General features: G+C 38.6%; 1 pseudogene; it reads left to right on the plus strand.

The window, feature by feature from the left end:
• Window positions 1-23,220: 23,220 nt before the first annotated feature.
• LOC131604589 (protein FAR1-RELATED SEQUENCE 11-like) lies at window positions 23,221-26,930 on the plus strand (annotated as a pseudogene).
• Window positions 26,931-27,549: the final 619 nt, after the last annotated feature.

Below are 27,549 nucleotides of genomic sequence, written 5' to 3' on the forward strand. Positions count from 1 at the left end.
ACTTCAAGAATGAATGTCCAAATCTTCAGAAGGAAAATCCCAAGAAGAAGTTTCATAAGAAGAAAGGTCTTATGGCAACCTGGGATGAGTCAGAAGATGATTCAGACTCTGAAGATGAGCAGGCCAACTGTGCGCTGATGGCGACAGAAGATGACGGATCAGAATCTACATCAGAATCAGATTCTGAAGAGGTATTTTCTGAACTTACTAGAGATGAGTTAGTTTCCGGCTTAACTGAACTTCTGGAACTCAAGTCTCAGATCAGTCTCAAATACAAAAAGCTGAAAAAGCTATTTGAATTTGAAACAAAGAAGCTTGAGTTGGAGAATTCTGAATTAAAAGAAAAACTTTTAAAATTATCCAATAATGTTGGATCTCCTTCTGATTCAGAAAAATCCACTCCTAGTCTAAACCATATTCTGAAAGAATATGATTTAAGTTTCAGGAAGTTCTTATCTAGAAGTATTGGCAGAAGTCAGCTAGCTTCTATGATATATGCTGTGTCTGGAAACAAAAGAGTTGGCATTGGTTTTGAGGGTGAAACCCCATACAAACTTGAACCTGTTGATGAAATGAAACTCACATACAAGCCATTGTATGATCAGTTCAAGTATGGCCACTCCCATGATATTAGGCACACTTCACATGCTCAAAGTTTTCACATAACACACACCAAAAAGCATGTGACACAACCTAGGAAATATCATGAAACTCACATTAAAAATTATCATGCTGTTCCTCCTATTGCTTACAATGTTAAACCCAAGTTCAATCAGAACTTGAGAAAATCTAACAAGAAAGGACCCAAGAAAATGTGGGTACCAAAGAAAAAGACTATTTCTTTTGCAGATTCTCTTGGCGACAAAGAAGATAAAAGTCAACATGACATGTCTCCTGGACTCAAGTTTGTCTCAACACTTGAAGGGAAGAAAGATTGTCTTCCAAGTTCTGGTTCTTAAATCTGTTGAAGAAACTATGTTCGTAGGAAATCAGAAAAGAAAGTTTATTAGTCTTGGAACCATCTGTTTTGTTTGTCTCTAAAGCATTGATGTTTCGTTCTTGATTATTCTGAATGCTCTAAATGCTACAGAATATACAATATTGAAACATTGATTGTGGACGAATCAATAAATATCTGGTTTGATGACAAACTTGTTTCTAATGAAACAAAGCGCTTAAGAATTTCTGCAGATACAGTTTTGTCTTATCAGAAGCTGCAGAACAAAGAAGTGAACCTCCAGAAGCTGTGTAGATCAGAAGTAATGGATCAGAAGATCATTCAGATTTATATCAGCACACTTCAGAAGGAGTGTTTCCTGAAGAGAAACTTGATCGGATCAGAAGCAGTGATCAGAATCTGAAGGCGTAAAGTCTATTCTGAAATTTACAGCTGTCATCTATTATCTGATGGTGAACACGTGTCTGTACGGTTTGTACAAAGCGTGCAGTTGAAAAGACGCCGACCTAGGTAACTGTATTAAATCATTTCATTTACCACGTTCTCTCTCCTTACGTCACTCATCATTAAATAAAATTGATTTCTTTTGATTCTGGAACTGTTCTGGTTATATTTCTTATTATTTTCCTTTTCAAATCCGTCTCTATATATTCTTTTCAAATCATATCTTACATCTTTTTCGCTCCCTTGCCTCTCTCTCTCCTTGCATTCTCTCGTTTGAAAAGTTCTTAGCCGTTTTCTAAAAACCCTAATCGAAAACCCAGTTCGCTTTTCTTGTTCGTTTTTGTTCATTCTGCATCCATGGCTGCCTTCTCATCCCAAAATGCTGAGTCATCTGTTCCTCATCATCTCCAAGAAGAAACTTTGCAACTCACTCCTGTTGTTGCATGCTCCATTCCTAAAGATGAATTGGAAGTTCTGTGTGAACTCATGGTTGACTTTGACAACATTGAAGAAAACCAATTTCACCTTAAAGAAGACATCATCTTTCAAGGATGGACCTCGTTGTTTGCTGAGTTCGTTGGTCCAGTTTATCCGGATCTTGTCAAGGAGTTCTGGGCACATGCTGTGGTTGCTCCAAAATCTATACTTTCTTTCGTCCATGGAAAGTTTGTTGTTATTACTGAAAACATCCTAAGAATGATGTTTGATCTAAAAAACCCTGAAGGGGTTTATGAGTTTGATCAAAGAGCAGATTTGGGAGATGTTCTATCCACTCTCTATCTAAATGTCAAGAAAACAAAACACGTCAAGGATTTGAAAGATGTCTACAGAATCTGGACAAAGATCCTTCTTGGGTGTTTCTACCATAGGAAAGCAACACATGCCTCGGATTTCATCAGTAATGATCAAAGGTATATTCTTTATTGCATTGCCACTCAGAAGAAGGTTGATGCAATTTACATTATCTTCAACCATATGTGGAAAGCAGTAAAGGATTCCAGAAACGCTTTCAGAAAAGAAAATGGTGGAACAATCATTCCTTTTGGTAGAATTATTACAAACCTTCTGGTGCATTCCAAGATTGTTGAGAGTCTGGAGTCTGAAGGTATTATCAAAGACCTTGCTGTCACCTCTGGAGCCTGTCTGAATGCCTTTTCTTTAAAGAAGATGAAAATAATTGACACTATCCTCAAAGTTCCTCAACCTCTAGCTGGAACAAGAATCAGAAGAAAACCAGTACTAGCTGACTTTGAAACCTTCTTCAATAGTGAGGTACCTGAAGTCAGAACTAAGTATCTGAAGTCACAAAAAGAGGATAAGAGTCTTAAAGATCAAGACAAAGGTGCTCCTATTAAAGTGAATCGTAAGAAGGAAGAAAGGACCAAAAGAAAGTTTGATCATCCTGCTGCTTCCACCAATAAAGAAGTGGTCTCAGAAGAAGTCATTGGAAAGGTTGCTAAGGCTGTCTCTGCTGATTTTGAGAAGAAAAAGAAGGAAGCTGAGAAAAAGAAGAAGAAGTCAAATAACAATGCTGAGATTGTTGAAGTTGTTGAGAAGAAGAAAATCAGAAAAATAAAGATGATTCTTCAAGAATCTGATGAAGAAAATATCTCTCAAGAGGCTGAGAATCAACCAGAAGTTCTGGCATATGTCAGAAGGAAAGAAATCGCTAGCGGCAAAACAAAGATTATTGAAGAGCCGAAGAGTAAGAAGCAGAAGAAGACTGAGGATGTGGCCAAAGCTTTTCTGAGAGGTTCCAAAGGTATATGTATTTCTGAACCTGATTCTGTTCCTGCTGTTTGTTCAGAAGCTGCACCAATAGAGTTTGTCCCTACACCTGAACCAGAAAAAGCCACATCAGAATCACCTGTCTTTGTCCATGTTCTTACACCTCCATCTTCTCCTATAACCATTCCTTCCTCTCCACCTACCATAAATCCTGTTCTGGATATACCACCTCTTCAAACTCTCTTTCCATCTCAACCTTCTCTCAATGCCACTCTTGAACATACTCCCTCCACCTCTCAAAACAATCTTTGTGATTCTCCTCTTCCAACCTCTGCATCACATGAGCAGCTGCTCCGTGATTGCAACTACACTCCCAAGCCTCGTCCTGAAGCTGAAGTGGTAGTGTTAGATTCTGATACTGAAGCAGAATCTTCTTATAGGTTGGATAGAGAACCTCATCCGTACTTCACTTCCAACCCTGCCTTTTCAAAAACCCAAATAAAATTCCGCCCTGTATATCCTATTGGTGTAGTTTTTGAAAACATAAAGAGGAATCTCAGAAGTACCTTTGATACTCTCAGAATTGCTGAAAGTTCTGGATTGAATGATGTTGCTATGCGGAACTTCTGGAGGATCTTTCGCAGAGAATCAGATGCTCTGTTTTTAGAACTTCAGGAAGCCTGTGTAGCTGCTGCCCCACGGCCTCGTGGAATTCTGAGGAATTATGAAGACTTCTGGTTTGCTAGTCTCAAAGGAAGACATCTGTTGGAAGAGAAGCCCTTCCTGGATGAGATGGAACAATTAAGACTGGCTGCTGAAATGGAAGCAAATCCATGCAGGGATATTGTTATCTTTGTTCCTGATTATCCTGTTCTACTTGGGGATTTCAAGACTCTCTTTGACTATCTGAGGGAAAACCCGTCTGAGAAAGACCCAAGCTTGGTCATTCCAGAAGTTGTTGACCCACCAGAAGTTGAAGTTCCTTCTGCTCCCAGGAATCTAGCTGCCATTCTTCAGGCACTTGAAAATGGAGACTCGGAAATTCCTGCTGCAGAATATGGAGATGCTTCTATGCAAGAAGCAGATGCTGAAGTTCATGTTGCTGAATCAGATCCTGTTGAGGAAATTCCTGCAAATGATCTATCTATGGAAGCTGCAGATCAACATGTCATCCCTGTGGATAGAAGCTGTGAAGCTTCTTCTGATGAATCTTCTCGTCTTGCAAGGACTCTGGAAGAAATTCAGAAGAGACAGGATGAGCAAAGCTCACTCAATGCTGAGTATAGCGCTTTCATGGTGAGGCAAGAAGGACACAACAATAAGGTTCAAGAGATGCTGACCAAGATCTTGTCAAGACTAGGGCCATCTTAGATTGAGTCTGTGTTGTTTCTTTCTTTTCGTTGCATCTGTCTTTGTGCATCTGATCTTTCTTATCTTCATGTACTTCTATACCTGCTGTTTGAACCTCAATGAAATCATCTTCTTCCTCCGTGTGTTTCGTTTTGTTTGTCTCTGAATCCTTTTTGCTTTTTGATGATATGACAAAAAGGGGGAGAAGATAAATGATAAATGATTTGATTAATCTATCAGTTGCTGGGTAAAGCTCCCACACATTCACTAACAAGAACTGCAAGTTCTATATGGTTTAAGTGTTTTGCAGGTATAAAGAAGTAAAGAGAATCTTCAAAGCAAACACAAGAAGCAAAACCATGGAAACTGAAGCAAGCTGAGTGCTGTCAAGCTTCAGAAATCAGAAGCACTGAAAATAGAATTTAATCCATATCTGTCTATTTGCTTTGACAAAATTCTATTTGCTCTGATACATTATTTTAGCCTATATGGCTCTGATACATATAATGTGTTCAAATATACATTCTATGTTCTGACTCGTTCATGCTGACTTTTGTCGTTTAGTTTTTGTTCTGTAACATTTCAGGATGTAGAGATGCTCTGATGATGCTCTGGTACATTCAACAATGTTCTGATACAAATCTAGCATGAAGTGATGTTGGTAGAAATTCAAAGCTCTGAAGCTATCCGAGGGAAGCAGAAATCAGAAGCTGCGAATGTTCTAAAGATCCAGAAAACTCAAGTTCTGAAGCTGTCCTAAATGGAAGCAGAAATCAGAAGCTGTGAATGTTCAGAAGATCAAATAAATTCAAGTTCTGAAGCTGTCCTAGATGGAAGCAGAAGTCAGAAGCTGTGAATGTTCAGAAGATCAAAGAAATTCAAGTTCTGAAGCTGTCCTAGATGGAAGCAGGAATCAGAAGCTGTGAGTGTTCTAGGGATCTAAAGAAATTCTAGTTCTGAAGCTGTCCAATGGAAGCAGAAGTCAGAAGCTATGAATTCTCTAAAGACAGAAGCTTATATGATCGTCTCTACCGAAATAATCAGGGAAGTCTTTTATTAAAGTTCTTCGAGTATTTATTTCAGGGGGAGATTATTTATCTCAGGGGGAGATTGTTAATCTCAGGGGGAGACATATTCATATGCTTATGCTATAGCTGTGTAATTTGTCTTTTGCCGTCTGTTCTTTCTGATCGCAAATTCATATCATTTATATATGTTTTTGTCATCATCAAAAAGGGGGAGATTGTTAGAACAAGATTTGTTCTGATCAATTATCTTAGTTTTGATGATAACAATAATATGAATTTTGCTTAAGATAATATGGTACTCTAATCCAATGCAATTTCCCTTTCAGGAAATATATAAAGAGTACGCATAATTCAGCGCTCAGAAGCTTTGTCTCAAAGGGTTCAGCATGCAACATCAGAACATGGTCTGGCAAGACATCAGAAGATGGTCGAAGCAGAATCAGAACATGGGTCTATGGAAGCATCAGAAGAACAAGAGAACAGAAGCACTGAAGTTCTGATGGTATCACGCTCAGAAGCACTTCAAGGTCAGAAGATCAGAAGATGCTTTACACCAAGCTGTTTGACTCTGATGATATTCAAACGTTGTATTCACAAACATCAGATCAGAAGAAAGTACAAGTGGCAAGCTACGCTGACTGACAAAAGGAACGTTAAAAGCTACTAAAGGCTACGTCAGTAGACACAGCGTGAACAAGGCTCGAGGTAGTTGACAAAAGCGTATAACATTAAATGCGATGCTGTACGGAACACGCAAAGCATTAAATGCACTCAACGGTCATCTTCTCCAACGCCTATAAATATGAAGTTCTGATGAGAAGCAAGGTTAACGATTGTAATACCCCGTATTAAATTAAATGCTCTAATGTTATTAGCTGACACTGAGGTTTTATTAATTGGTGTATTAGAGATACTTTTGGACATATGAGTTAGTAGTGCTAACTTAAGATATTTTTCTTATATCCTTCACTTTGCTTTCTCCTTCATTATTCTTCTTCAAAGGCAAGTTAGAGAGAAGAAGTAGAGAGAAGGAAGAGCAAGAGGAGAAAGAGGAAAAAGCTTGGATCTTCATCAATTCTCCGCCGAATCGACTCATCTTCGACATCAACGACTCATAATCGAGGTGGGTTCTAGTTAGAAACTTATAGCTTTTGATTATGGATGGAAATCATAAGTTATGCTTTTTGGGGTTTCTATAGAAAAACCTAGGTTTTGAATCAAACCATAAATGTTCATGATTTAGTGTTGTATATTCCAAGTGTACCATGTATAAGTTGTTCTATGCTTTAGTATGATTCTGGAACAGGTTTAAGTATGGAGATGGTTGGATTAAACCATGGGAAAAGCAAGAAACAGATCTGGAATTCTGATTTTTCGCGCGCTTCGCGGCGCGAATGGGGCTACGCGGCGCGAGCTATGCAGGTTTTTAGGGGTCTTGGTTCTGTCATCAGTACGCGGCGCGTACAAGGGTACGCGACGCGAACACTATAAGAATGTTGTGAGGTTTGCCACTGCCTGAGGTTCGCGGCGCGACCTAGCTGTTGCGCGGCGCGAACTGAAGGTTACTTAGCCAATTCTTTAGTTTCATGAGATAAACTGTTTCGATCGTAACTTTTGAACCATAACTCTGTTTTAATCACCGTTCGAAGTGATAGGAAGCTAGAAGCGTGTACTTTCTAGTAGTGTAGGTTTTGGGAACAAAGGGAGAATTATTTAATCGAGAGTCGGGAATTTCTTGATTTCTTGGGTTGGTTTTCGTTCGAATTCTTGAGAACGTTATGCTTTTGGTATGATGCTTGTGTACTCTATAATTGTTATTGAGTTCTATTGCAGGTGGATTAGTATACCTTGTTATATATGTTTATATCAAGAGGGTTGAATAACTTCATTATTATGTGAATAAAGGATAAGTGAGGAAAACTAGGAATTGTTAGGTTGTGTAGCTTAACAAAGAAACCTAGGATGAGACATTATATGGAACATACGTGTTTGGAATCTTATGAGGAAAGGCTAACAGGCCTAGTGATTTGCGTGAGCGGTCACCAAAGTATGAAAGGCTAACAGGCCTAGTGGTTTGCGGAAGCGATCACCATTGTTGATGTATTAATCGGAACCGTAGTATTTTCTTTATTTCTTTATTTTTCCTTTGAATGCTAACAGGCATTCACCGTGCGGAAGGGCACATAATCTTGGCAGGTTTGATTCCCGCTTTTGTGTACGAATGGAACCTACGGGTAGAGACTTGTGATGGTGTACGGGCCATGTGAAGTGACGATTCATGGGGAAAGGCTCATGAGTCCGAATCCATTTCGTATGTCAAGATTTTTCCAAAGGATTCATGACTCGTGCCACCTCCTAGACGTAGAAGGGGACGGGAATATGGGGATGCCTTGGTATTGGTTTCCGATTAATAATCTTGTGTTGAGTTGTTGAACTCTAAGTATGATTCCATATAATGTTAGTGTGTGAACTCAAGGTCTAGTTCCTTGTCTTGATTTGAGAGTGATAGGCTAGAACCTTGTAAAGCCGAGAGGATCCATAGGATAGGGAACTCACTGAGATTTTATATCTCACCCCATTATATATTGATTTCAGGTACTACAGGTTCCGCGAAGGGTAAGGAGAAAGCAATTAATCCCTTATTCCTTATGTTCTTTTGGTATGGCGAAGCTTCCGTTGTGGAGTCCTTTTGAGATCATTGTTTGATCTAGTTCTTAGTATTTTATTTTGAACATCTTGTATGTATTATGCCATTGTGTAGAATTTTTGTATTTGGGCATTAATATGTATAATGTGTTGACTAGGAACTTATTGGTATTTCAGTACCAAATACTTGGATTCATGTATATTTATATGATTTGATGCATGTAATTATATATGGGTGTTACAGTTGGTATCAGAGCAGGTCGTATCCTCGACCTAGCCATGAGATATTATAAGTGTTTCTTTCTGTCCAAGATGTGTTGGGTTCCCATGATTTTTGTTGTGTTATGACTATGGTATTAAGCCTGATCAACTTAATCCCATTTTCATGACCTCCAGGAACATGGTGGACGGACGCAGGACTCGTGGTTGACCCCCACACTCAACCCCCACAAGTGAATCAACCGTATGGCGGCGAGAATTTCCGTGGCCCCAGTTCATGCAACAGCAGCAGAATCAGTTCATGCTGCAGATGATGCAACAGAGGAATGGCGGTCATATGTTCCAGTGGTTGTACCCGAAGCTGCAGGTGCGACTTATAAGGATTTCATTCGCATGAATCCTCCGGAATTTCATGGCGGATTAGATCCTATTAAGGCACACGAGTGGGTGGCCAATGTGGAAGGAATCTTGGAGATCGTGCATTGTAGTGATGAGGGCAAGGTGGTGTTGCTTCTCATTCGCTAAAAGGTCCAGCGATGAGATGGTGGAAGAGTGCTTCTGCGTTGATGACTATTCAAGAGGTACCTAAGGAGTGGGTTAATTTCAAGACCACTTTTATGGAGAAATATTTTCCTAGTTCCCTGAGGACTAAAAAGGAATCGGAGTTCCAATAGTTAAGGCAGGAGAATATGTCGGTAGCTACTTATGCAGAGAAGTTTGGAATTCTGGCTGCTTATTCTAGACAGGCCGGGTATGCTCCTGATGAGAGTTAGAAGGTAGACCAGTTTCTGTTTGGTTTAGGGGCTGATATTTTCGCATAGTGTGTCCTAGAGGGAGTTCACTACCTATACGGAGTTGTTGTGACAATGTTATGTGGCTGAGACCAGTTTGAAGAAAGTTCAAGCTGAGGAAAATTTGAAGAAGAATCAGAATGAGAAAGGAAGGCCAAGCTAACAGTTTCGGCCTAGGTCACAAGTTTTCTAAGGGAAACAAGTGTAAGGTTCTCGGTTTAGTGCACCTCCGGTGTGTCGTGGTTGTGGTAAGAATCACCTTGGAAGGCGTAACCTTAAAAAGGGTGAAATGTTTTATTTTGACAAGAAAGGCATGTGGTGAGGAATGGACCTCAGAATAGGAATCAATGTAAGGAAGAAGTACTGGTCGAATGTATGCCTTGGATGAGATAGTCGAGACACCGTTGGTGTATGAGAATTGTGTGTTATCTGTGGGTGGTAGGAAACTTCTAGATTGACCTGAATTGTTTACCACTTAAGAAAGTAGATGTTGTTTTGGAATGGATAGGTCTTCTGCTATTTTTAGTATTCATTGGGTGTGAAGAGAAGTTGATCATTATTCCATCTGAAGAAGTTACTCCGAAAGATGTTTTAATTACTATACTGGAAGGTACGGTAGGCATGATTAAATTCTTGTTTGAGAAGAGAAGTCTGTTCTGTTGGTTCTTACTAAGGAGACGGGTGACAAGTTAGAGTTTCACAAATTGCTGTTTTTAGGGTTTTTCCAGACGTCCCTCCGGAAAGGGAAGTGGAATTCTCTATTGACCTGATACCGAGAACGACTCCTATATCCGTTTCTTTGTATCGGATGGCACCACTTGGATAGAGAGAATTGGAGGAACGGAAGGATAAACACTTCGTGCGACCTAGTGTCTCACCGTGGGGAGCTCCGGTGTTGTTAGTAAAGTAGAAGGATGGTGGGATGAGGTTATGTATTGATTACCGTCAGTTGAATAATGCCACCATCAAGAATAAATACCCTTTGCCTAGGATAAACGACTTGTTAGATCAATTGAAAGGAGCCTGTGTGTTCTCGAAGATTGATTTGCGGTCAGGTTATCACCAAATCCGTGTGAAGAGCTCAGATGTACCAAAGACTGCATTTAGAACCCGTTATGGTCATTACGAATTCTTGGTGATGCCTTTCGGTGTTACGAATGCTCCAGCTGTTTTCATGGATTTTACGAATCGGATATTCCAGCCTTACTTAGATCAATTTGTGGTAGTCTTTATCGATGACATTCTTATTTATTCTCGTACTCCACAAGAGCACGAAGAACACCTGAGAATTGCTCTGTCGGTATTGCTAGAATCAATTGTTTGGTAAGTTAAGCAAGTGTGAGTTTTGGATGACGGAGGTAAGATTTCTTGGTCATGTCATATCTCAAGGAGGTGTGGCGGGGGATCCGTCGGAATTGAAGCGGTAAATTATTTGGGAGAGATCGAATGATGCCTCAGAAGTCCGAAGTTTCTTGGGTGTAGCCAGCTACTACAGAAGGGTTATAAAAGGGTTTTCTCAATTGGCTCTACCGATGATTAGACTACCAGAAAGGAGTGTCCTTATGATTGGGATTCAGGGTGTGAACAAAGCTTCATGAGTTTGAAGAAAAGATTAGCGACTGCTCCTGTTTTGATCGCTCCTGATCCAAATAAGTCCTATGAAGTATTTTGCGATGCTTCCAAGAAAGGGTTAGGAGGTGTATTGATGCAGGAGGGCCAGGTGGTAGCATACACATCTCGACAGTTAAAGTTCCGCGAGGAGAATTATCCAACTCATGATTTAGATTTGGCTGCGGTTGTTTTTTTTTTACCCTGAAGGTGTGACGTCATTACTTGAATGGAGTTCATTTTGAAATGTTCAGCGACCACAAGAGTTTAAGTACCTATTCGACCAGAAGGAGTTGAATATGCGTCAGAGGCGGTGGATGGAATACTTAAAGGATTATGATTTTGACTTGAAGTATCATCCAGGCAAAGCAAATAAAGTGGCGGATGCTTTGAGTCGGAAGGTGTTAAAGAGGGCCGAATCGATGATGTTAGAGTGTGCATTATTGGAGAAATTTCGAGATCTCAATCTTCAATTGTTTGGACCCAAAATGGAGTATTGATGGGAAACTTGAATGTTAATTCTATTTTGAGAAACGACATCCAACGAGCATAAGCGTCTGATACTAAGTTACAAGAGGTGTTGGTTCAACCAGGATTTACTCGAACTACAGATGGGGTGATTATGTTTAATCAGAGGATTTGTGTTCTGGACGATGCGCTATTGAAAGGAAGGATTTTGGATGAAGCTCACAAGGGTGCTTTCACTATACATCCGGGTTCTTATCAAGATTTGAAAGGAGATTATTGGTGGTCCGGAATGAAAAGAGATGTCGCGGTGTACGTATCGGAGTGTACCGTATGCCAACAAGTAAAGATAGAACATCAAAGAACATGTGGATTGTTACGACCACTAGAGATTCCAATATGGAAGTGGGATAGTATTTCAATGGATTTTGCAGTTAGTTTACCTCGTACTCAAGGTGGATATGATTCTATTTGGGTGATTGTAGATCGGTTGACGAAATCTGCACATTTCTTAACCGTGAAGACTACTTACAAGACAAGTCATCTTGCACGGTTATTTATTGCAGAAACGGTGAAGTTACATGGTGTACCCTCTGGTATAGTGTCGGATAGAGGTCCAAAGTTACATCGAGTTTGGAGAGCTTTTCAACAAGTCACGGGATCTGAATGGTGTTGAGCACGTCGAATCACCCTCAAGCAGACAGTCAAACGGAATAAGCGATATAAACCTTAGGGGATATGTTAGAGCGTGTGTGCTTGAAAGTAGAGGAAATTGGAAAGAGCTTTTGCCATTTGTTGAATTGCGTATAATAATAGTTATCACGCGATGTTGGTATGACACCTTATGAAGTATTGTATGAGAGAAAATGCAGAACACCGTTGTGTTGATCAGGAGTTGGTAATGGTAGAGTTTTGGGACCGTTTAAGTCGAGAAGGTTAAGTCTGAGATACGTGGGACCGTATGAGATTCTAGAAAGGATTGGTGAAGTAGCTTATCGTTTAGCTTTACCACCTTCTCTATCGGAAATGCATGATGTTTTTCACGTGTCTCAACTTCGGAAGTTTATTCCCGATCCCTTTTAGCCAATGTTAACAGATGCAGTTGAGTTAGAATCAGATTTGACTTTTGAATCTTTACCGAGCAGTATCGTGGGAAGAGAGACTAAAGTGTTACGAAATAAGGAAATTCCTCTTGTTAAGGTTCAGTGGGAAGCAACACATCCGGGTGATGCTATGTGGGAGCTTGAATCGGAAATGCGGGATGCTTACCCTCATCTATTCAGGTAATTCTTAAATTCGAGGACGAATTTCTATTTAAGGGGGGGAGGATGTAATACCCCGTATTAAATTAAATGCTCTAATGTTATTAGCTGACACTGAGGTTTTATTAATTGGTGTATTAGAGATACTTTTGGACATATGAGTTAGTAGTGCTAACTTAAGATATTTTTCTTATATCCTTCACTTTGCTTTCTCCTTCATTATTCTTCTTCAAAGGCAAGTTAGAGAGAAGAAGTAGAGAGAAGGAAGAGCAAGAGGAGAAAGAGGAAAAAGCTTGGATCTTCATCAATTCTCCGCCGAATCGACTCATCTTCGACATCAACGACTCATAATCGAGGTGGGTTCTAGTTAGAAACTTATAGCTTTTGATTATGGATGGAAATCATAAGTTATGCTTTTTGGGGTTTCTATAGAAAAACCTAGGTTTTGAATCAAACCATAAATGTTCATGATTTAGTGTTGTATATTCCAAGTGTACCATGTATAAGTTGTTCTATGCTTTAGTATGATTCTGGAACAGGTTTAAGTATGGAGATGGTTGGATTAAACCATGGGAAAAGCAAGAAACAGATCTGGAATTCTGATTTTTCGCGCGCTTCGCGGCGCGAACGGGGCTACGCGGCGCGAGCTATGCAGGTTTTTAGGGGTCTTGGTTCTGTCATCAGTACGCGGCGCGTACAAGGGTACGCGACGCGAACACTATAAGAATGTTGTGAGGTTTGCCACTGCCTGAGGTTCGCGGCGCGACCTAGCTGTTGCGCGGCGCGAACTGAAGGTTACTTAGCCAATTCTTTAGTTTCATGAGATAAACTGTTTCGATCGTAACTTTTGAACCATAACTCTGTTTTAATCACCGTTCGAAGTGATAGGAAGCTAGAAGCGTGTACTTTCTAGTAGTGTAGGTTTTGGGAACAAAGGGAGAATTATTTAATCGAGAGTCGGGAATTTCTTGATTTCTTGGGTTGGTTTTCGTTCGAATTCTTGAGAACGTTATGCTTTTGGTATGATGCTTGTGTACTCTATAATTGTTATTGAGTTCTATTGCAGGTGGATTAGTATACCTTGTTATATATGTTTATATCAAGAGGGTTGAATAACTTCATTATTATGTGAATAAAGGATAAGTGAGGAAAACTAGGAATTGTTAGGTTGTGTAGCTTAACAAAGAAACCTAGGATGAGACATTATATGGAACATACGTGTTTGGAATCTTATGAGGAAAGGCTAACAGGCCTAGTGATTTGCGTGAGCGGTCACCAAAGTATGAAAGGCTAACAGGCCTAGTGGTTTGCGGAAGCGATCACCATTGTTGATGTATTAATCGGAACCGTAGTATTTTCTTTATTTCTTTATTTTTCCTTTGAATGCTAACAGGCATTCACCGTGCGGAAGGGCACATAATCTTGGCAGGTTTGATTCCCGCTTTTGTGTACGAATGGAACCTACGGGTAGAGACTTGTGATGGTGTACGGGCCATGTGAAGTGACGATTCATGGGGAAAGGCTCATGAGTCCGAATCCATTTCGTATGTCAAGATTTTTCCAAAGGATTCATGACTCGTGCCACCTCCTAGACGTAGAAGGGGACGGGAATATGGGGATGCCTTGGTATTGGTTTCCGATTAATAATCTTGTGTTGAGTTGTTGAACTCTAAGTATGATTCCATATAATGTTAGTGTGTGAACTCAAGGTCTAGTTCCTTGTCTTGATTTGAGAGTGATAGGCTAGAACCTTGTAAAGCCGAGAGGATCCATAGGATAGGGAACTCACTGAGATTTTATATCTCACCCCATTATATATTGATTTCAGGTACTACAGGTTCCGCGAAGGGTAAGGAGAAAGCAATTAATCCCTTATTCCTTATGTTCTTTTGGTATGGCGAAGCTTCCGTTGTGGAGTCCTTTTGAGATCATTGTTTGATCTAGTTCTTAGTATTTTATTTTGAACATCTTGTATGTATTATGCCATTGTGTAGAATTTTTGTATTTGGGCATTAATATGTATAATGTGTTGACTAGGAACTTATTGGTATTTCAGTACCAAATACTTGGATTCATGTATATTTATATGATTTGATGCATGTAATTATATATGGGTGTTACAACGATTCTGCACCAAAACAACTCATATCAAACTTGCTGAAACGCTGTTCAAATCAAAACTCAGAATCTTCATCTTCATCAAAGCTCACTATATTGCTGTTGTAATATATTAGTGAGATTAAGCTTAAACGATTAAGAGAAATATCACAGTTTGTGATTATAGCTTTTTAGAAGCAATTTGTAATACTCTTAGAATTGATTACATTAAGTTGTAAGGAACTAGAGTGATCGTGTGGATCAGAATACTCTAGGAAGTCTTAGAGGTTATCTAAGCAGGTTGTAACTAGAGTGATCGTGTGGATCAGTATACTCTAGAAAAGTCTTAGAGGGTATCTAAGCAGTTGTTCCTGGAGTGATCAGTGTGTGATCAGAAGACTCTGGAAGACTTAGTTGCTGAATAAGTGGAAAACCATTGTAATCCGTGCGATTAGTGGATTAAATCCTCAGTTGAGGTAAATCATCTCTGCGGGGGTGGACTGGAGTAGTTTAGTTAACAACGAACCAGGATAAAAATAACTGTGCAATTTATTTTTATCTGTCTAAGTTTTTAAAGCTACACTTATTCAAACCCCCCCTTTCTAAGTGTTTTTCTATCCTTCAGAAAGGACCCAAGAAATTGTGGGTACCTAAGGAGAAGATAATTTCTGTTGCAGATATCCTTGGCGGCAAAGAAGACAGAAAGCAAAATGTCATGGTACCTGGACTCTGGGTGCTCGCGACACATGACGGGAAGAAGGTCTACATTCAAAGACCTGGTGCTTAAACCAGGTGGAGAAGTCAAGTTTGGAGGAGATCAGAAGGGCAAAATCATTGGCTCTGGAACCATTAGTCGTGGTAACTCTCCTTCCATAACTAATGTACTTCTTGTAGAAGGATTAACGCATAACTTATTGTCCATAAGTCAATTAAGTGACAATGGTTATGATATAATCTTTAATCAAAAGTCTTGCAAGGCTCTAAGTCAGAAGGATGGCTCAATCCTATTTACAGGCAAGAGGAAGAACATCATTTATAAGATTGATCTTTCTGATCTTGAGAAGCAGAAGGTGACTTGTCTTATGTCTGTTTCTGAAGAGAAATGGGTCTGGTACAGAAGATTAGGACATGCTAGTTTGAGAAATATTTCTCAGATTAACAAACTAAATCTGGTCAGAGGACTCCCAAATCTGAAATACAAATCAGATGCTCTTTGTGAAGCATGTCAGAAGGGCAAGTTCTCTAGACCTGCATTCAAGTCTAAGAATGTTGTTTCTACCTCAAGGCCGTTAGAACTCTTGCACATTGATCTGTTTGGCCCAGTCAAAACAGCATCTGTCAGAGGGAAGAAATATGGATTAGTCATCGTTGATGATTATAGCCGCTGGACGTGGGCAAAGTTCTTGAAACACAAGGATGAGTCTCATTCAGTGTTCTTTGAATTCTGCACTCAGATTCAATCTGAGAAAGAGTGTAAAATCATAAAGGTCAGAAGTGATCATGGTGGCGAATTTGAGAACAGATTCTTTGAGGAGTTCTTCAAAGAAAATGGTATTGCCCATGATTTCTCTTGCCCCAGAACTCCACAGCAAAATGGATTTGTAGAGCGAAAGAATAGGACTCTACAAGAAATGGCCAGAACCATGATCAATGAAACCAATATGGCTAAGCATTTCTGGGCAGAAGCAATTAACACTGCATGCTATATTCAGAATAGAATCTCTATCAGACCTATTCTAAATAAGACTCCTTATGAATTGTGGAAGAACAGAAAGCCCAACATTTCATATTTCCATCCTTTTGGATGTGTATGTTTTATTCTGAATACTAAAGATCATCTTGGTAAGTTTGATTCTAAAGCACAAAAGTGTTTCCTTCTTGGATATTCTGAACGCTCTAAAGGCTACAGAGTATACAATACTGAAACATTGATTGTAGAAGAATCAATCAATATCAGGTTTGATGATAAGCTTGGTCTTGAAAAACCAAAGCAGTTTGAGAATTTTGCAGATTTTGATATTGATATATCAGAAGCAGTAGAACCAAGAAGCAAAGCTGCAGAAGCTGGCAGTCTCAGAAGCAATGAATCAGAAGATCAAGCTGCTGCATCTTTAGAGAATCTGAGAATCTCTGAAGAACCTACAGTCAGAAGATCACCTAGACTTGCTTCAGCTCATTCAGAAGATGTGATTCTTGGGAAGAAAGATGATCCTATCAGAACCAGATCATTTCTTAAGAATGACAATCAGAAGCAGTGATCAGAATCAAAAGGCGTAAAGTCTATTCGTAATTTACAACTGTCATCCATTATCTGATGGTGAACACGTGTCTGTACGATTTATACAAAGCGTGCAGTTGAAAAAACGCCGACCTAGGTAACTGTGTTAAATCATTTCATTTACCACGTTCTCTCACCTAACGTCACTTATCAATAAATGAAAATTGATTTCTCTTATTTCTGTAACTGTTCATTTTCTAATCTCATTGCATTTTTTTTTAAATCCGTCTCTATATATTCTTTTCAAATCATCTCATATATCTTTTTCGCTCCGAGTCTCTCTTTCTTCTTGCATACTTTCTTTTGAAATCTTCTTAATCGTTTCTAAAACCCTAACCGAAAACCCAGAATTTTGTTCTTCCTAGCTGATCATTCTGTTTCAATGGCTGCTTCTTCATCTCAAAATGTTGGTTCATCTACTCTTCTCCATATTCAAGATGAAGTTAATCAGGAACTCACTCCAGTTGTTGCATGCTCCATTCCTAAGGATAAATTAGAAGTTCTATGTGAACTCATGGTTGATTTTGATAACATTGAAGAAAACGAATTTCATCTCAAAGATGATATAATTTTTCAAGGATGGACTTCGTTGTTTGCTGAGTTCTATGGACCAGTCTACCCAGATCTTGTCAAGGAATTCTGGGTACATGCAGTTGACGCCCCTAAGTCAATCTTGTCCTTCGTCCATGGAAAGTTTGTGGTAGTGACTGAGAACATCCTAAGGGTGATGTTTGATCTGAGAAACGCTGAAGGAGCTTTTGAAATCGATAAAAGGGTAAATTGGGAAGATGTTCTGTCTACTCTCTACCCAGACATAAATGAAACAAAGAATGTCAAGGATTTGAGAGATCTCTACAAAATCTGGACCAAGATTCTTCTTGGGTGTTTCTATCACAGGAAAGGGACACATGCTTCTGACTTCATCAACAATGAGCAAAAATACATTCTGTATTGCATTGCCACTAAGAAGAAGGTTGATGCTATTTACATTATCTTCAACCATATGTGGAAGGCCGTGAAGGAGTCCAGAAATGCCTTCAGAGAGAAAAATTGTACCACCATTCCGTTTGGCAGAATTATCACCAATCTTCTGGTTCATTCCAAGATTGTTGAGCAACTGGAAACTGAAGGCACTATCAAGAACCTTGCTGTCACAACTGGGGCCTGTCTGAATGCCTTCACTTTAAAGAAGATGAAAGTGATTAAGGCTATCAGTAAGACTCCTCAACCTCTTGCTGGAACAAGAATCAGAAGAGAACTAGTTCTAGCTGAATTTAAAACCCTCTTCAATAGTGAGGTACCAGAAGTCAGAACTAGGTATCTGAAGTCACAAAAAGAGGATAAAAGTCTTAAAGATCAAGAGAAAGGTGCTCCAATTATAGTGAATCGCAAGAAGGAAGAAAGGACCAAAAGAAAGTTTGATCATCCTGCTGCTACCACTGAGAAAGAAGTGGTCCCAGAAGAAGTCATTGCAAAGGTTGTTAAGGCTATCTCTGTTGATTTTGAGAAAAATAAGAAGGAAGCTGAGAAAAAGAAGAAGAAGTCAAATAACAATGCTGAGATTGTTGAAGTTGTTGAGAAGAAGAAAACCAGAAAAAGGAAGTTGATTCTTCAAGAATCTGATGAAGAAAATGTTGTTCAAGAGGCTGTGAATCAACAGGAAGTTCTGGCAAGCGTCAGAAGGAAAGAGATCTCTAGTGGCAAAACAAAAATTGTTGAAGAGCCGAAGAGTAAGAAGCAGAAGAAGACTGAGGCTGTGGTCAAAGCCCTTCAGAAAGCATCCAAAGGTATATGTATTTCTGAACCTGATTCTACTCCTGCTGGTATTTCAGAAGTTGCACCAATAGCGGTTGCCCCTATCCCTGAACCAGAAAAAGACACATCAGAATCACCTATAACTGTCCATGTTCTTACACCTCTATCTTCCCCTGTAACCATTCCTTCTCCTCCACCCACCATCAATCCTGTTCTGGATATACCACCCCTTCAAACTCTCTTTCCACCTCACACAAATATCTCCATCTCTCAACCTCCTCCCCATGCCAACTTTTAACCCATTCCTTCCACCCCTCAAAACAATCATAGTGGTTCTGATCTTCCAACCTCTGCATCACTTGAACAGCTACTCCGTGATTGCAACTACACTCCCAAGCCTCGTCCTGAAGGTGAAGTGGTAATGTTAGATTCTGATACTGAAGCAGAATCTTCTTATAGATTGGATAGAGAACCTCAACCTTATTTCATCCCCAATCCTGCCTTTTCAAAAACCAAAATAAAATCCCACCCTGTCTATCCTATTGGTGTAATCTTTGAAAAAGTAAAGAGGAATCTCAGAAGTATCTTTGACACCATCAGAATTGCTGAAAGTTCTGGCCTGAATGGCGTCGCTATGAGGAAGTTCTGGAGGATCTTACGCAGAGAATCAGATGCTCTATTTATAGAACTTCAGGAAGCCTGTGTAGAAGCTGCTCCACGGCCTCGTGGAATTCTGAGAAGCTATGAAGACTTCTGGTTTGCCCGTCTCAGAGGAAGACATACCTTGGAAGAAAAGCCCTTTTTGGATGAATTGGAACAAGCAAGGCTGGCTGCTGCATTAGAAGCTAATCCATGCAGGGATATTGTTATCTGGATTCCTGATTATCCAGTTCTGCTCGGGGATTTCAAAACCCTCTTTGACTTTCTGAGGGAAAACCCTTCTGAGAAAGACCCAAGCTTGGTCATTCCAGAAGTTGTTGACCCACCTGAAGTTGAAGGTCCTTCTGCTCCCAGGAATCTTGCTGCCATTCTTCAGGCACTTGAGAATGGAGATTCGGAAATTCCTGCTGCAGAATATGGAGATGCTTCTATGCAAGAAGCAGATGTAGAAGATCATGTTGCTGAATCTGTTCCTGTTGAGGAAATCCCTGCAAATGATCTATCTATGGAAGCTACAGATCACAATGCTATTCCTGTGGTTAGAAGCGGTGAAGCTTCTTCTGATGAATCTTCTCGTCTTGCAAGGACTCTGGAAGATATTCAGAAGAAACAGGATGAGCAAAGCTCAGCCAATGCTGAGTTTAGAGCTTTCATGGAGAGGCAAGAGGGATACAACAATGTGGTTCAAGAGATGCTGGCTAAGATCCTGTCAAGGCTAGGGCCGTCTTAGATTGAGTCTATGCTGTTTTTTGCCTTTTTTGTTTTTGCTGCATCTGTTTTTGTGCATCTTGTCTTCCTTCTCTTCGTGTACTTCTGTACCTGTTGTTTGAACTTCAATGAAATCATCCTTTTTCCTCCGCGTGTTTCTTTTTGTTTGTATCTGAATCCTTTCTGTTTTTTGATGATATGACAAAAAGGGGGAGAAATATGTGATAAATGATTTGATTTAATCAGTTGCTATACTAACAGAACTTGCAAAGTTCTATGTTTTTAAGTTGTGTTGTTGCAGGAATCAAAGATTCAAGATCAATATAAGAAGCAACAAAATGAATCAAGCTCTTGGATTCTTGAAGCAAGCTGAGTGCTAGGAAGCTTCAAAATCAGAAGCAAGAAGGAAGAATGATCAAAAACTCTGATAATAGAATATGATCCAAATCATTGTCTATTTGCTCTGATACATTGTCTATTGGATCTGATATATTCTATATGGCTTATATGGCTCTGATACATATTTTGTGTTCTGATACACATCTTATGTTCTAACTCATTCATGCTGACTTTTGTCGTTTAGTTTTGTTCTGTAACATTTCAGGATGTAGAGATGCTCTGATGATGCTCTGGTACATTCAACAATGTTCTGATACAATCTAGCATGAAGTGATGTAAGAAGAAATTCAAAGCTCTGAAGCTATCCGAGGGAAGCAGAAATCAGAAGCTGTGAATGTTCTTAAGATCCAGAAAACTCAAGTTCTGAAGCTGTCCTAAAAAGGAAGCATGAATCAGAAGCTGTGAATGTTCTGAAGATCAAAGAAATTCAAGTTCTGAAGCTGTCCTAAATGGAAGCAGGAATCAGAAGCTGTGAATGTTCTGAAGATCAAAGAAATTCAAGTTCTGAAGCTGTCCTAAACGGAAGCAGGAATCAGAAGCTGTGAGTGTTCTAGGGATCTAAAGAAATTCAAGTTCTGAAGCTGTCCAATGGAAGCAGAAGTCAGAAGCTATGAATTATCAGAAGACAGAAGCTTATGTGATCGTCTCTACCGAAATAATCAGGGAAGTCTTTTATTATTAAAGTTCTTCGAGTATTTATTTCAGGGGGAGATTATTCATCTCAGGGGGAGATTGTTAATCTCAGGGGGAGACATATTCACATGCTTATGTTATAGCTGTGTAATTTGTCTTTAGCCGTCTGCTCTTTCTGATCGCAAATTCATATCATTTATATATGTTTTTATCATCATCAAAAAGGGGGAGATTGTTAGAACAAGATTTGTTCTGATCAATATTCTTAGTTTTGATGATAACAAGGATATGAATTTTGTGTGAGATAATGTGGTACTCTAATACATTGCAATTTCCATTTCAGGAAATATATAAAGAGTATGCACAAATCAGCGCTCAGAAGCTTTGTCTCAGAAGGTTCAGCATGCAACATCAGAACATGGTCTGGCAAGACATCAGAAGATGGTCAAGGCAGAATCAGAACATGGGTCTATGAAAGCATCAGAAGAACTTGAGATCAGAAGCAGAAGCACTGAAGTTCTCATGGTATCACGCTCAGAAGCACTTCAAGGTCAGAAGACAAGAAGATGCTATGCACCAAGCTGTTTGACTCTGATGATATTCAAATATTTTATTCACAAACATCAGATCAGAAGAAAGTACAGGTGGCAGGCTACGCTGTCTGACAAAAGGAACGTTGGAAGCTATTAAAGGCAACGTCAGTAGACACAGCGTGAACAAGGCTCGAGGTAGTTGATAAAAGCGTGAAACATTAAATGCAATGTTGTACGGAACACGCAAAGCATTAAATGCACCTAACGGTCATCTTCTCAAACGCCTATAAATATGAAGTTCTGATGAGAAGCAAGGTTGACGATTTTGAAAGAACCAATTCTGAAAGACTTGCTGAAACGCTGTTCAAACTCAAAGCTCAGAAACTTCATCTTCATCAAAGCTCACTACATTGCTGTTGTAATATATTAGTGAGATTAAGCTTAAACGTTAAGAGAAATATCACTGTTGTGATTATAGCTTTTCAGAAGCATTTGTAATACTCTTAGAATTGATTACATTAATTTGTTAGTAACTAGAGTGATCAAGTGTTGATCAGGATACTCTAGGAAGTCTTAGCTTATGTCTAAGCAGTTGTAATTAGAGTGATCACGTGGTGGTCAGGATACTCTAAGAAAGTATTAGCTTGTGTCTAAGCATTTGTTCCTGGAGTGATCAGGTTGTGATCAGGATACTCTAGAAGACTTAGTCGCGGACTAAGTGGAAAACCATTGTAATCTGTTGCGATTAGTGGATTAAATCCTCAGGTGAGGTAAATCACTCCGTGGGAGTAGACTGAAGTAGTTTAGTTAACAACGAACCAGGATAAAAATAACTGTGCATATTGTTTTTATCGTTCAAGTTTTTAGACTACACTTATTCAAACCCCCCCTTTCTAAGTGTTTTTCTATCCTTCAATAGAATAACCTCGGGGTAAGAAAAGCTTCCCAAATAGCCAAAGATTCAGTTTGATGGTCCGGAGATGTTGCAGAAAACTCTCGAGTAAACCATTTAGGACCTACAGCTCTTCGTACAAATGGAGCCATTGAAGAACTGAACTGGTAACGTTTAGCAAACATCATTACATATGCTAAGAAATGTTCACGAAGTTTCCCAGTTTCTTCTTTCGGGGTTAACAAGGCCAATCTAGTCCCTTCGACAGATCGATTTTTGATCTCTGGAACTTCTTCGTTGACGACGCCCCGGAATGGGAGGTGAGCTTCGAAGGTGGCATTAAGCCACAGTTGTAATAACCAGAAGGGACCAGCGAAAAGGAGAGATCCTGTTGTGTAATTCTTTACAAGATCTACAGCTTCACCAAGGTTTTCGTAAAGAAATCCTAGAATCAATTGGCTCAAGTTCAGTTTCTTACCATCATGTAACTGATTAGCCATGCAAAGATATCTTTTCGCTACTTGTATGGACCTGGAGCAGAAAACACACCTCGAAAGCCATAATGCCAGGAAAGCAATATGCTCTACGTCAGAGACTGTGGCATTTGCCTGATCATGATATTGCTGGATGAAAGCAGTATAAGTAACTATAGCTTCGTTGAAGTTGATGGTATCAACATCCAAGACATTAGGATCAAAGGTTTCGCCAGTCGGTCGAAGCCCTGTGATGGCAGCTACATCAAAAAGGGTTGGAGTAATCATTCCACATGGAAGGTGAAAGGTATTATGAGAAGCGTCCCAAAAATGGACTGATGCTACTAACATAGTTTGGTTATATTCTAAACCAGTCTTGGACAATTGAATTAGGTCGTAAATCCCTAACTCTTGCCAGAAAGAAGCCTTTTGTTTCTCCACTTTGGCTAACCAAGAATAGTACAGTTCAGGATCTTTTGCTAAAGGGATTGACCTAAAAACCTTCACAAAATTGGTTACGTAATCTAACCTAATTTTCTCTAAAGCTACGGGAGGCGCAGTCGAAGCCCCTTCTGCAGGGTTAGAATCCTCTAAGACAGGATTACCTTCATCGTCTATTTGAATCTTGCTAACCAGAGGCCTAGTCTTATAATACGCAGGAAATAATTTATTTGATGAACTATTTTCTCCTGGTAACGGGCCCATGAAAGCATAAGTTTTTCCAGAAAGTTCAAAAGGGATGATTACCTGAGAAGCGTAAATGGCGCGTTCCTCCGCAGTATTTGGATTTGGTACGTATTCTTGGTTCCCCATTTGCATAGGTTTCTGAAGCTTCAGAACTGGTTGGAGAACATTTGAAGAAGACGCCATTGAAGGATGTTTAATTTGGGGAAGAAGTTTAGAGGCAAATAAGTACGGCCTTTTCTGAAAAGAGTTTGAAGGAATAGAACTAAATGGAAAAGAGAGGAAGAGGCTAAGTATTTAAAGGTTTAACGGAAACCCTTTTAAATCTTTTGGGTAAAAACTAAAGGACACGCGGCAAGTATTGATTTAATCCAACGGCGGTCGAATAGTCACCAACTCTATTCCTAGGATATAGGAGTAATGATCATAAAAGTAAGGTCAAGACGTGGGAATGTAACTGTTGAGGAGACGTTTTTGAAAGCGACAAGACGTTTTGGAAATAGAGTCATAATTGATTATGACGTCAATTATTAATCTCGGGACTCTAAGAAAGCAAAACGAAATCCCATCATGGCAAGAAACGCCCATTTCTCTCGTTTGTTGAAACAGGCATTTATTGGGGGCAATTTGTTAGCTGGAGATTTCGTTTAAGAAGTTGATCTTTGAAGGTTTAAGTTCGAAGAGTGATGGTTTCTGATGACCATCTTCGAAGATTTTAAAAGAATGGCTACTGATGGCTATGCTTTAAGAAAAAGTCTAAGTTGAAGCGAAGGAGAGAAGTATCGACGCTAACACGGGAGGTACCTTAACCAAGACTTAGACATTTCGCGGAAAATTACATAAAGTACTGAAGCTTAATGTGTTTCCGTGACATTTTCGAATATAACTATATAGCCACATGTCGAAAAGAACTTGAGCGGGAAGGTTTGAATTGCGAAACGGTTTCTATAAACTGCACATAGACAGATGGCATCCCCAGAGTTCTCATGGATAACGTGGCATTAGATTATTGTATGACCGTTAGGGTCGAATTTAGTATAAATAGGAGTCTTAATGATAGGATTTCGTGTGTTCATTTTGTACAAATCACTCACATATCGCTCAAGTATCAAGTGTTAAGAGAAAGAGTTCGCTGAGAAATGTACGTATGACACCACCAATTTGAATACATGTGTATTTACTTTTATCAAATATCTTTTTGTTTCCTGCAATTTACTTTCCTTGTTTAACTTTTACTTTCGAAGTCATTTGATTTTATGCACATTACTTTCCTGCAATTTATATTCTTGCAATTTACATTCCCGCAATTTACATGCTTTCTTATTACGATTTATGCGTCGAAGTTGCACTAACTCATATAACCAGCATTATCTCGAATGATTAGTCATTTGAACATAAATTTCTCGAAATCAAAACAAACAGGTATGAACCCAATCATATCAATAAACCTTTCGTTTGACTATGTCCTAGGATCAATCTAGTCGATCCTGCGAGTAACCAAATCATATTTATTATAGTTTGGAAGACTAGCGGTTGTTTACCGGAAATCACCGTAAACAGGTTTATAAAACAAAAGGATGGAATTATTAGTCGGCGTGATTTTTTTGTCATCGTGAAGGTAGAGTTTCCTCGAAAAACATTGAACCATCAAAAGAACAGAGAAAAAGAGAATCAGCAAAGTGTGAATGTAAAGCTCATTTACGAATTAAACTACAAAAGTCTCAAGATATATTTCCAAGTGAGTGGCGAGTTACAGCATTTGTTGTTGAACACAATCATGGTTTACTAACTCAATCAGAGGTGCGTTTTTTACCTTCTTATCGAACTATCTCTGAAAATGATTACGATCGCATTTTCTTATTAAAAGAAGGTGGGCTTACTGTTAGACAAATAATGCGTATCTTAGAGTTAGAGAAAAATGTGAAGCATGGATATTTTCCATTTATTGAAAAGGACATTCGCAATCTTTTTTGAAAGCCAATAAAAAAGTTGAAGGAAGTGATGTTGTGGATCTTCTAAATTATTGTGAGAATGCAAAAAAGAGTTGCTCAAAGTTTCAATATTCTTATACACTTGATGAAGAGAAAAGGCTAGAACATATTTTTTGGTCCTCTGCTTCTTGCTTTGATTGGTACAAAAAATATGATGATGTTGTTGTATTTGATACTACATACAAGGTAAATTCTTATGAAATGCCGTTTGGAATTTTTGTGGGTATGAATAACCATGGAAAGACTATACTTTTTGGATGCGCACTTTTACGGAATGAAACAATGTCTGCATTTCGTTGGTTAATGAAGGTAATTATTTATTGAAGATTGTTTATTTGATTATTTAATCCCTTTTATTCAATTTGTTTATTTGATCCTTTTTTATAGACTTTTATAAATTTGATGAAGAAGTCACCGAGGACTATATTAACCGACCAAGATCCATGGATGAAAGAAGCAATCTCAAAAGAAATGTCATCAACAAAGCATAGTTTCTGTATATGGCACATAACTTTCAAGTTTAGTTCTTGGTTTAATGCTATACTTCGAGACAAATATGTAAAATGGTGTTCTGATTTTTATGTATTGTATAAATTGAAGACATGTGAAGAATTTGAGTATCAATGGCCAAAAGTTGTTTCTAAGTATAACTTGCAGACAAATAAACATGTGAAAGGATTGTTTGAGATTAGAAAGTATTGGGCACTCGCTTATCTTCGTGAATATTTCTTTGGTGGAATGACAACCACTGAAAGATCAGAGAGTATTAACGCATTCATTAAGAGATTCATCAATTCCCACACAAGTTTAACTGACTTTGCAAAGCAGGTATGGCATATTTTTAACTATATTAATACTAATTGTTTCTGAATTATTGTATTAAAAAATTATAAATTATTTTCAGGTTGATATAGCAATTGATGATATTAAGCAAAAAGAAGAGCTTGATATAATGTTAGAAAAGTGCAAAGGATCAAATATGAAGTTGATGTCACCATTACAAAAGCAAACTCAAAGTGTTCTCACACGTTTTCCTTTTCAGAAGTTTCAAGATGAGTTTGAAAGATCCATCCAATACTCAATTCTTGATGAGAATGGTAAGTTTATTTATTAACCAATATAGAGTAAATAGCTTATTTATTAAAAATAACATGGTAAGTTTAATCTTAAATGTTTATAATATTACTTCTTAAATTAAACATTCACGCTATCGTTGTTGAATTAATGTCGCTAATGCTATACAATGGAAGTGTGTGATCTATTTAAAGCATTTATGTTTGGTTTATATTTAAGTCTTTACGGTACAAAAAGCAAAATTCGAGGGTTAAGATTAAATAGACATATATATAGTAGTACAATTACTCTGTGTTTATAAATTATAAATCATATATATGCTGACTGCGGCGATGCACATGAGACATTTCAATTTGGCTTTTTTTTTAATAAATATAGACGAAATATTATTGAATTATAAAAATATTTAAATGACAAAATATATTAATACGTAAGTAATCTAGACGATAACAAAAATTACAAATAAAAACCAACATAAATTATAAATAATATATGCTAACACGAATTACATAAATAGTATGTGTTTTAATTCTGTTCTTCACTCATGATTGTGTTACAAAACACAGTCATGTACTCATGTCTGATGAAAATTGTGGCAGCGAGGACTACTAGCCTTTGATTCGCGCACTTCACCAACTTCATTACCAATTCTTCCCGTCCGGCATCCGCCAAGTAATTTTCTATTCTCACCAATTTCATCTGAATCTACAAAATAATAAATAAACACAACACTTGTTTCGTTTATTAAATTAATTTATACATAACTGCATGACATAATTAATTAATGCAAGTACACAAATGGAAAGGAATGTGTGCTTCAGGATTACTTGCTTGCATACACTTCAGAAGCAACAGCAATAGTTGAAAAACTGA

The sequence above is a fragment of the Vicia villosa genome, linkage group LG5 (genome assembly GCF_029867415.1).
Source record: "Vicia villosa cultivar HV-30 ecotype Madison, WI linkage group LG5, Vvil1.0, whole genome shotgun sequence".
NCBI classification, from domain to species: Eukaryota; Viridiplantae; Streptophyta; class Magnoliopsida; order Fabales; family Fabaceae; genus Vicia; species Vicia villosa.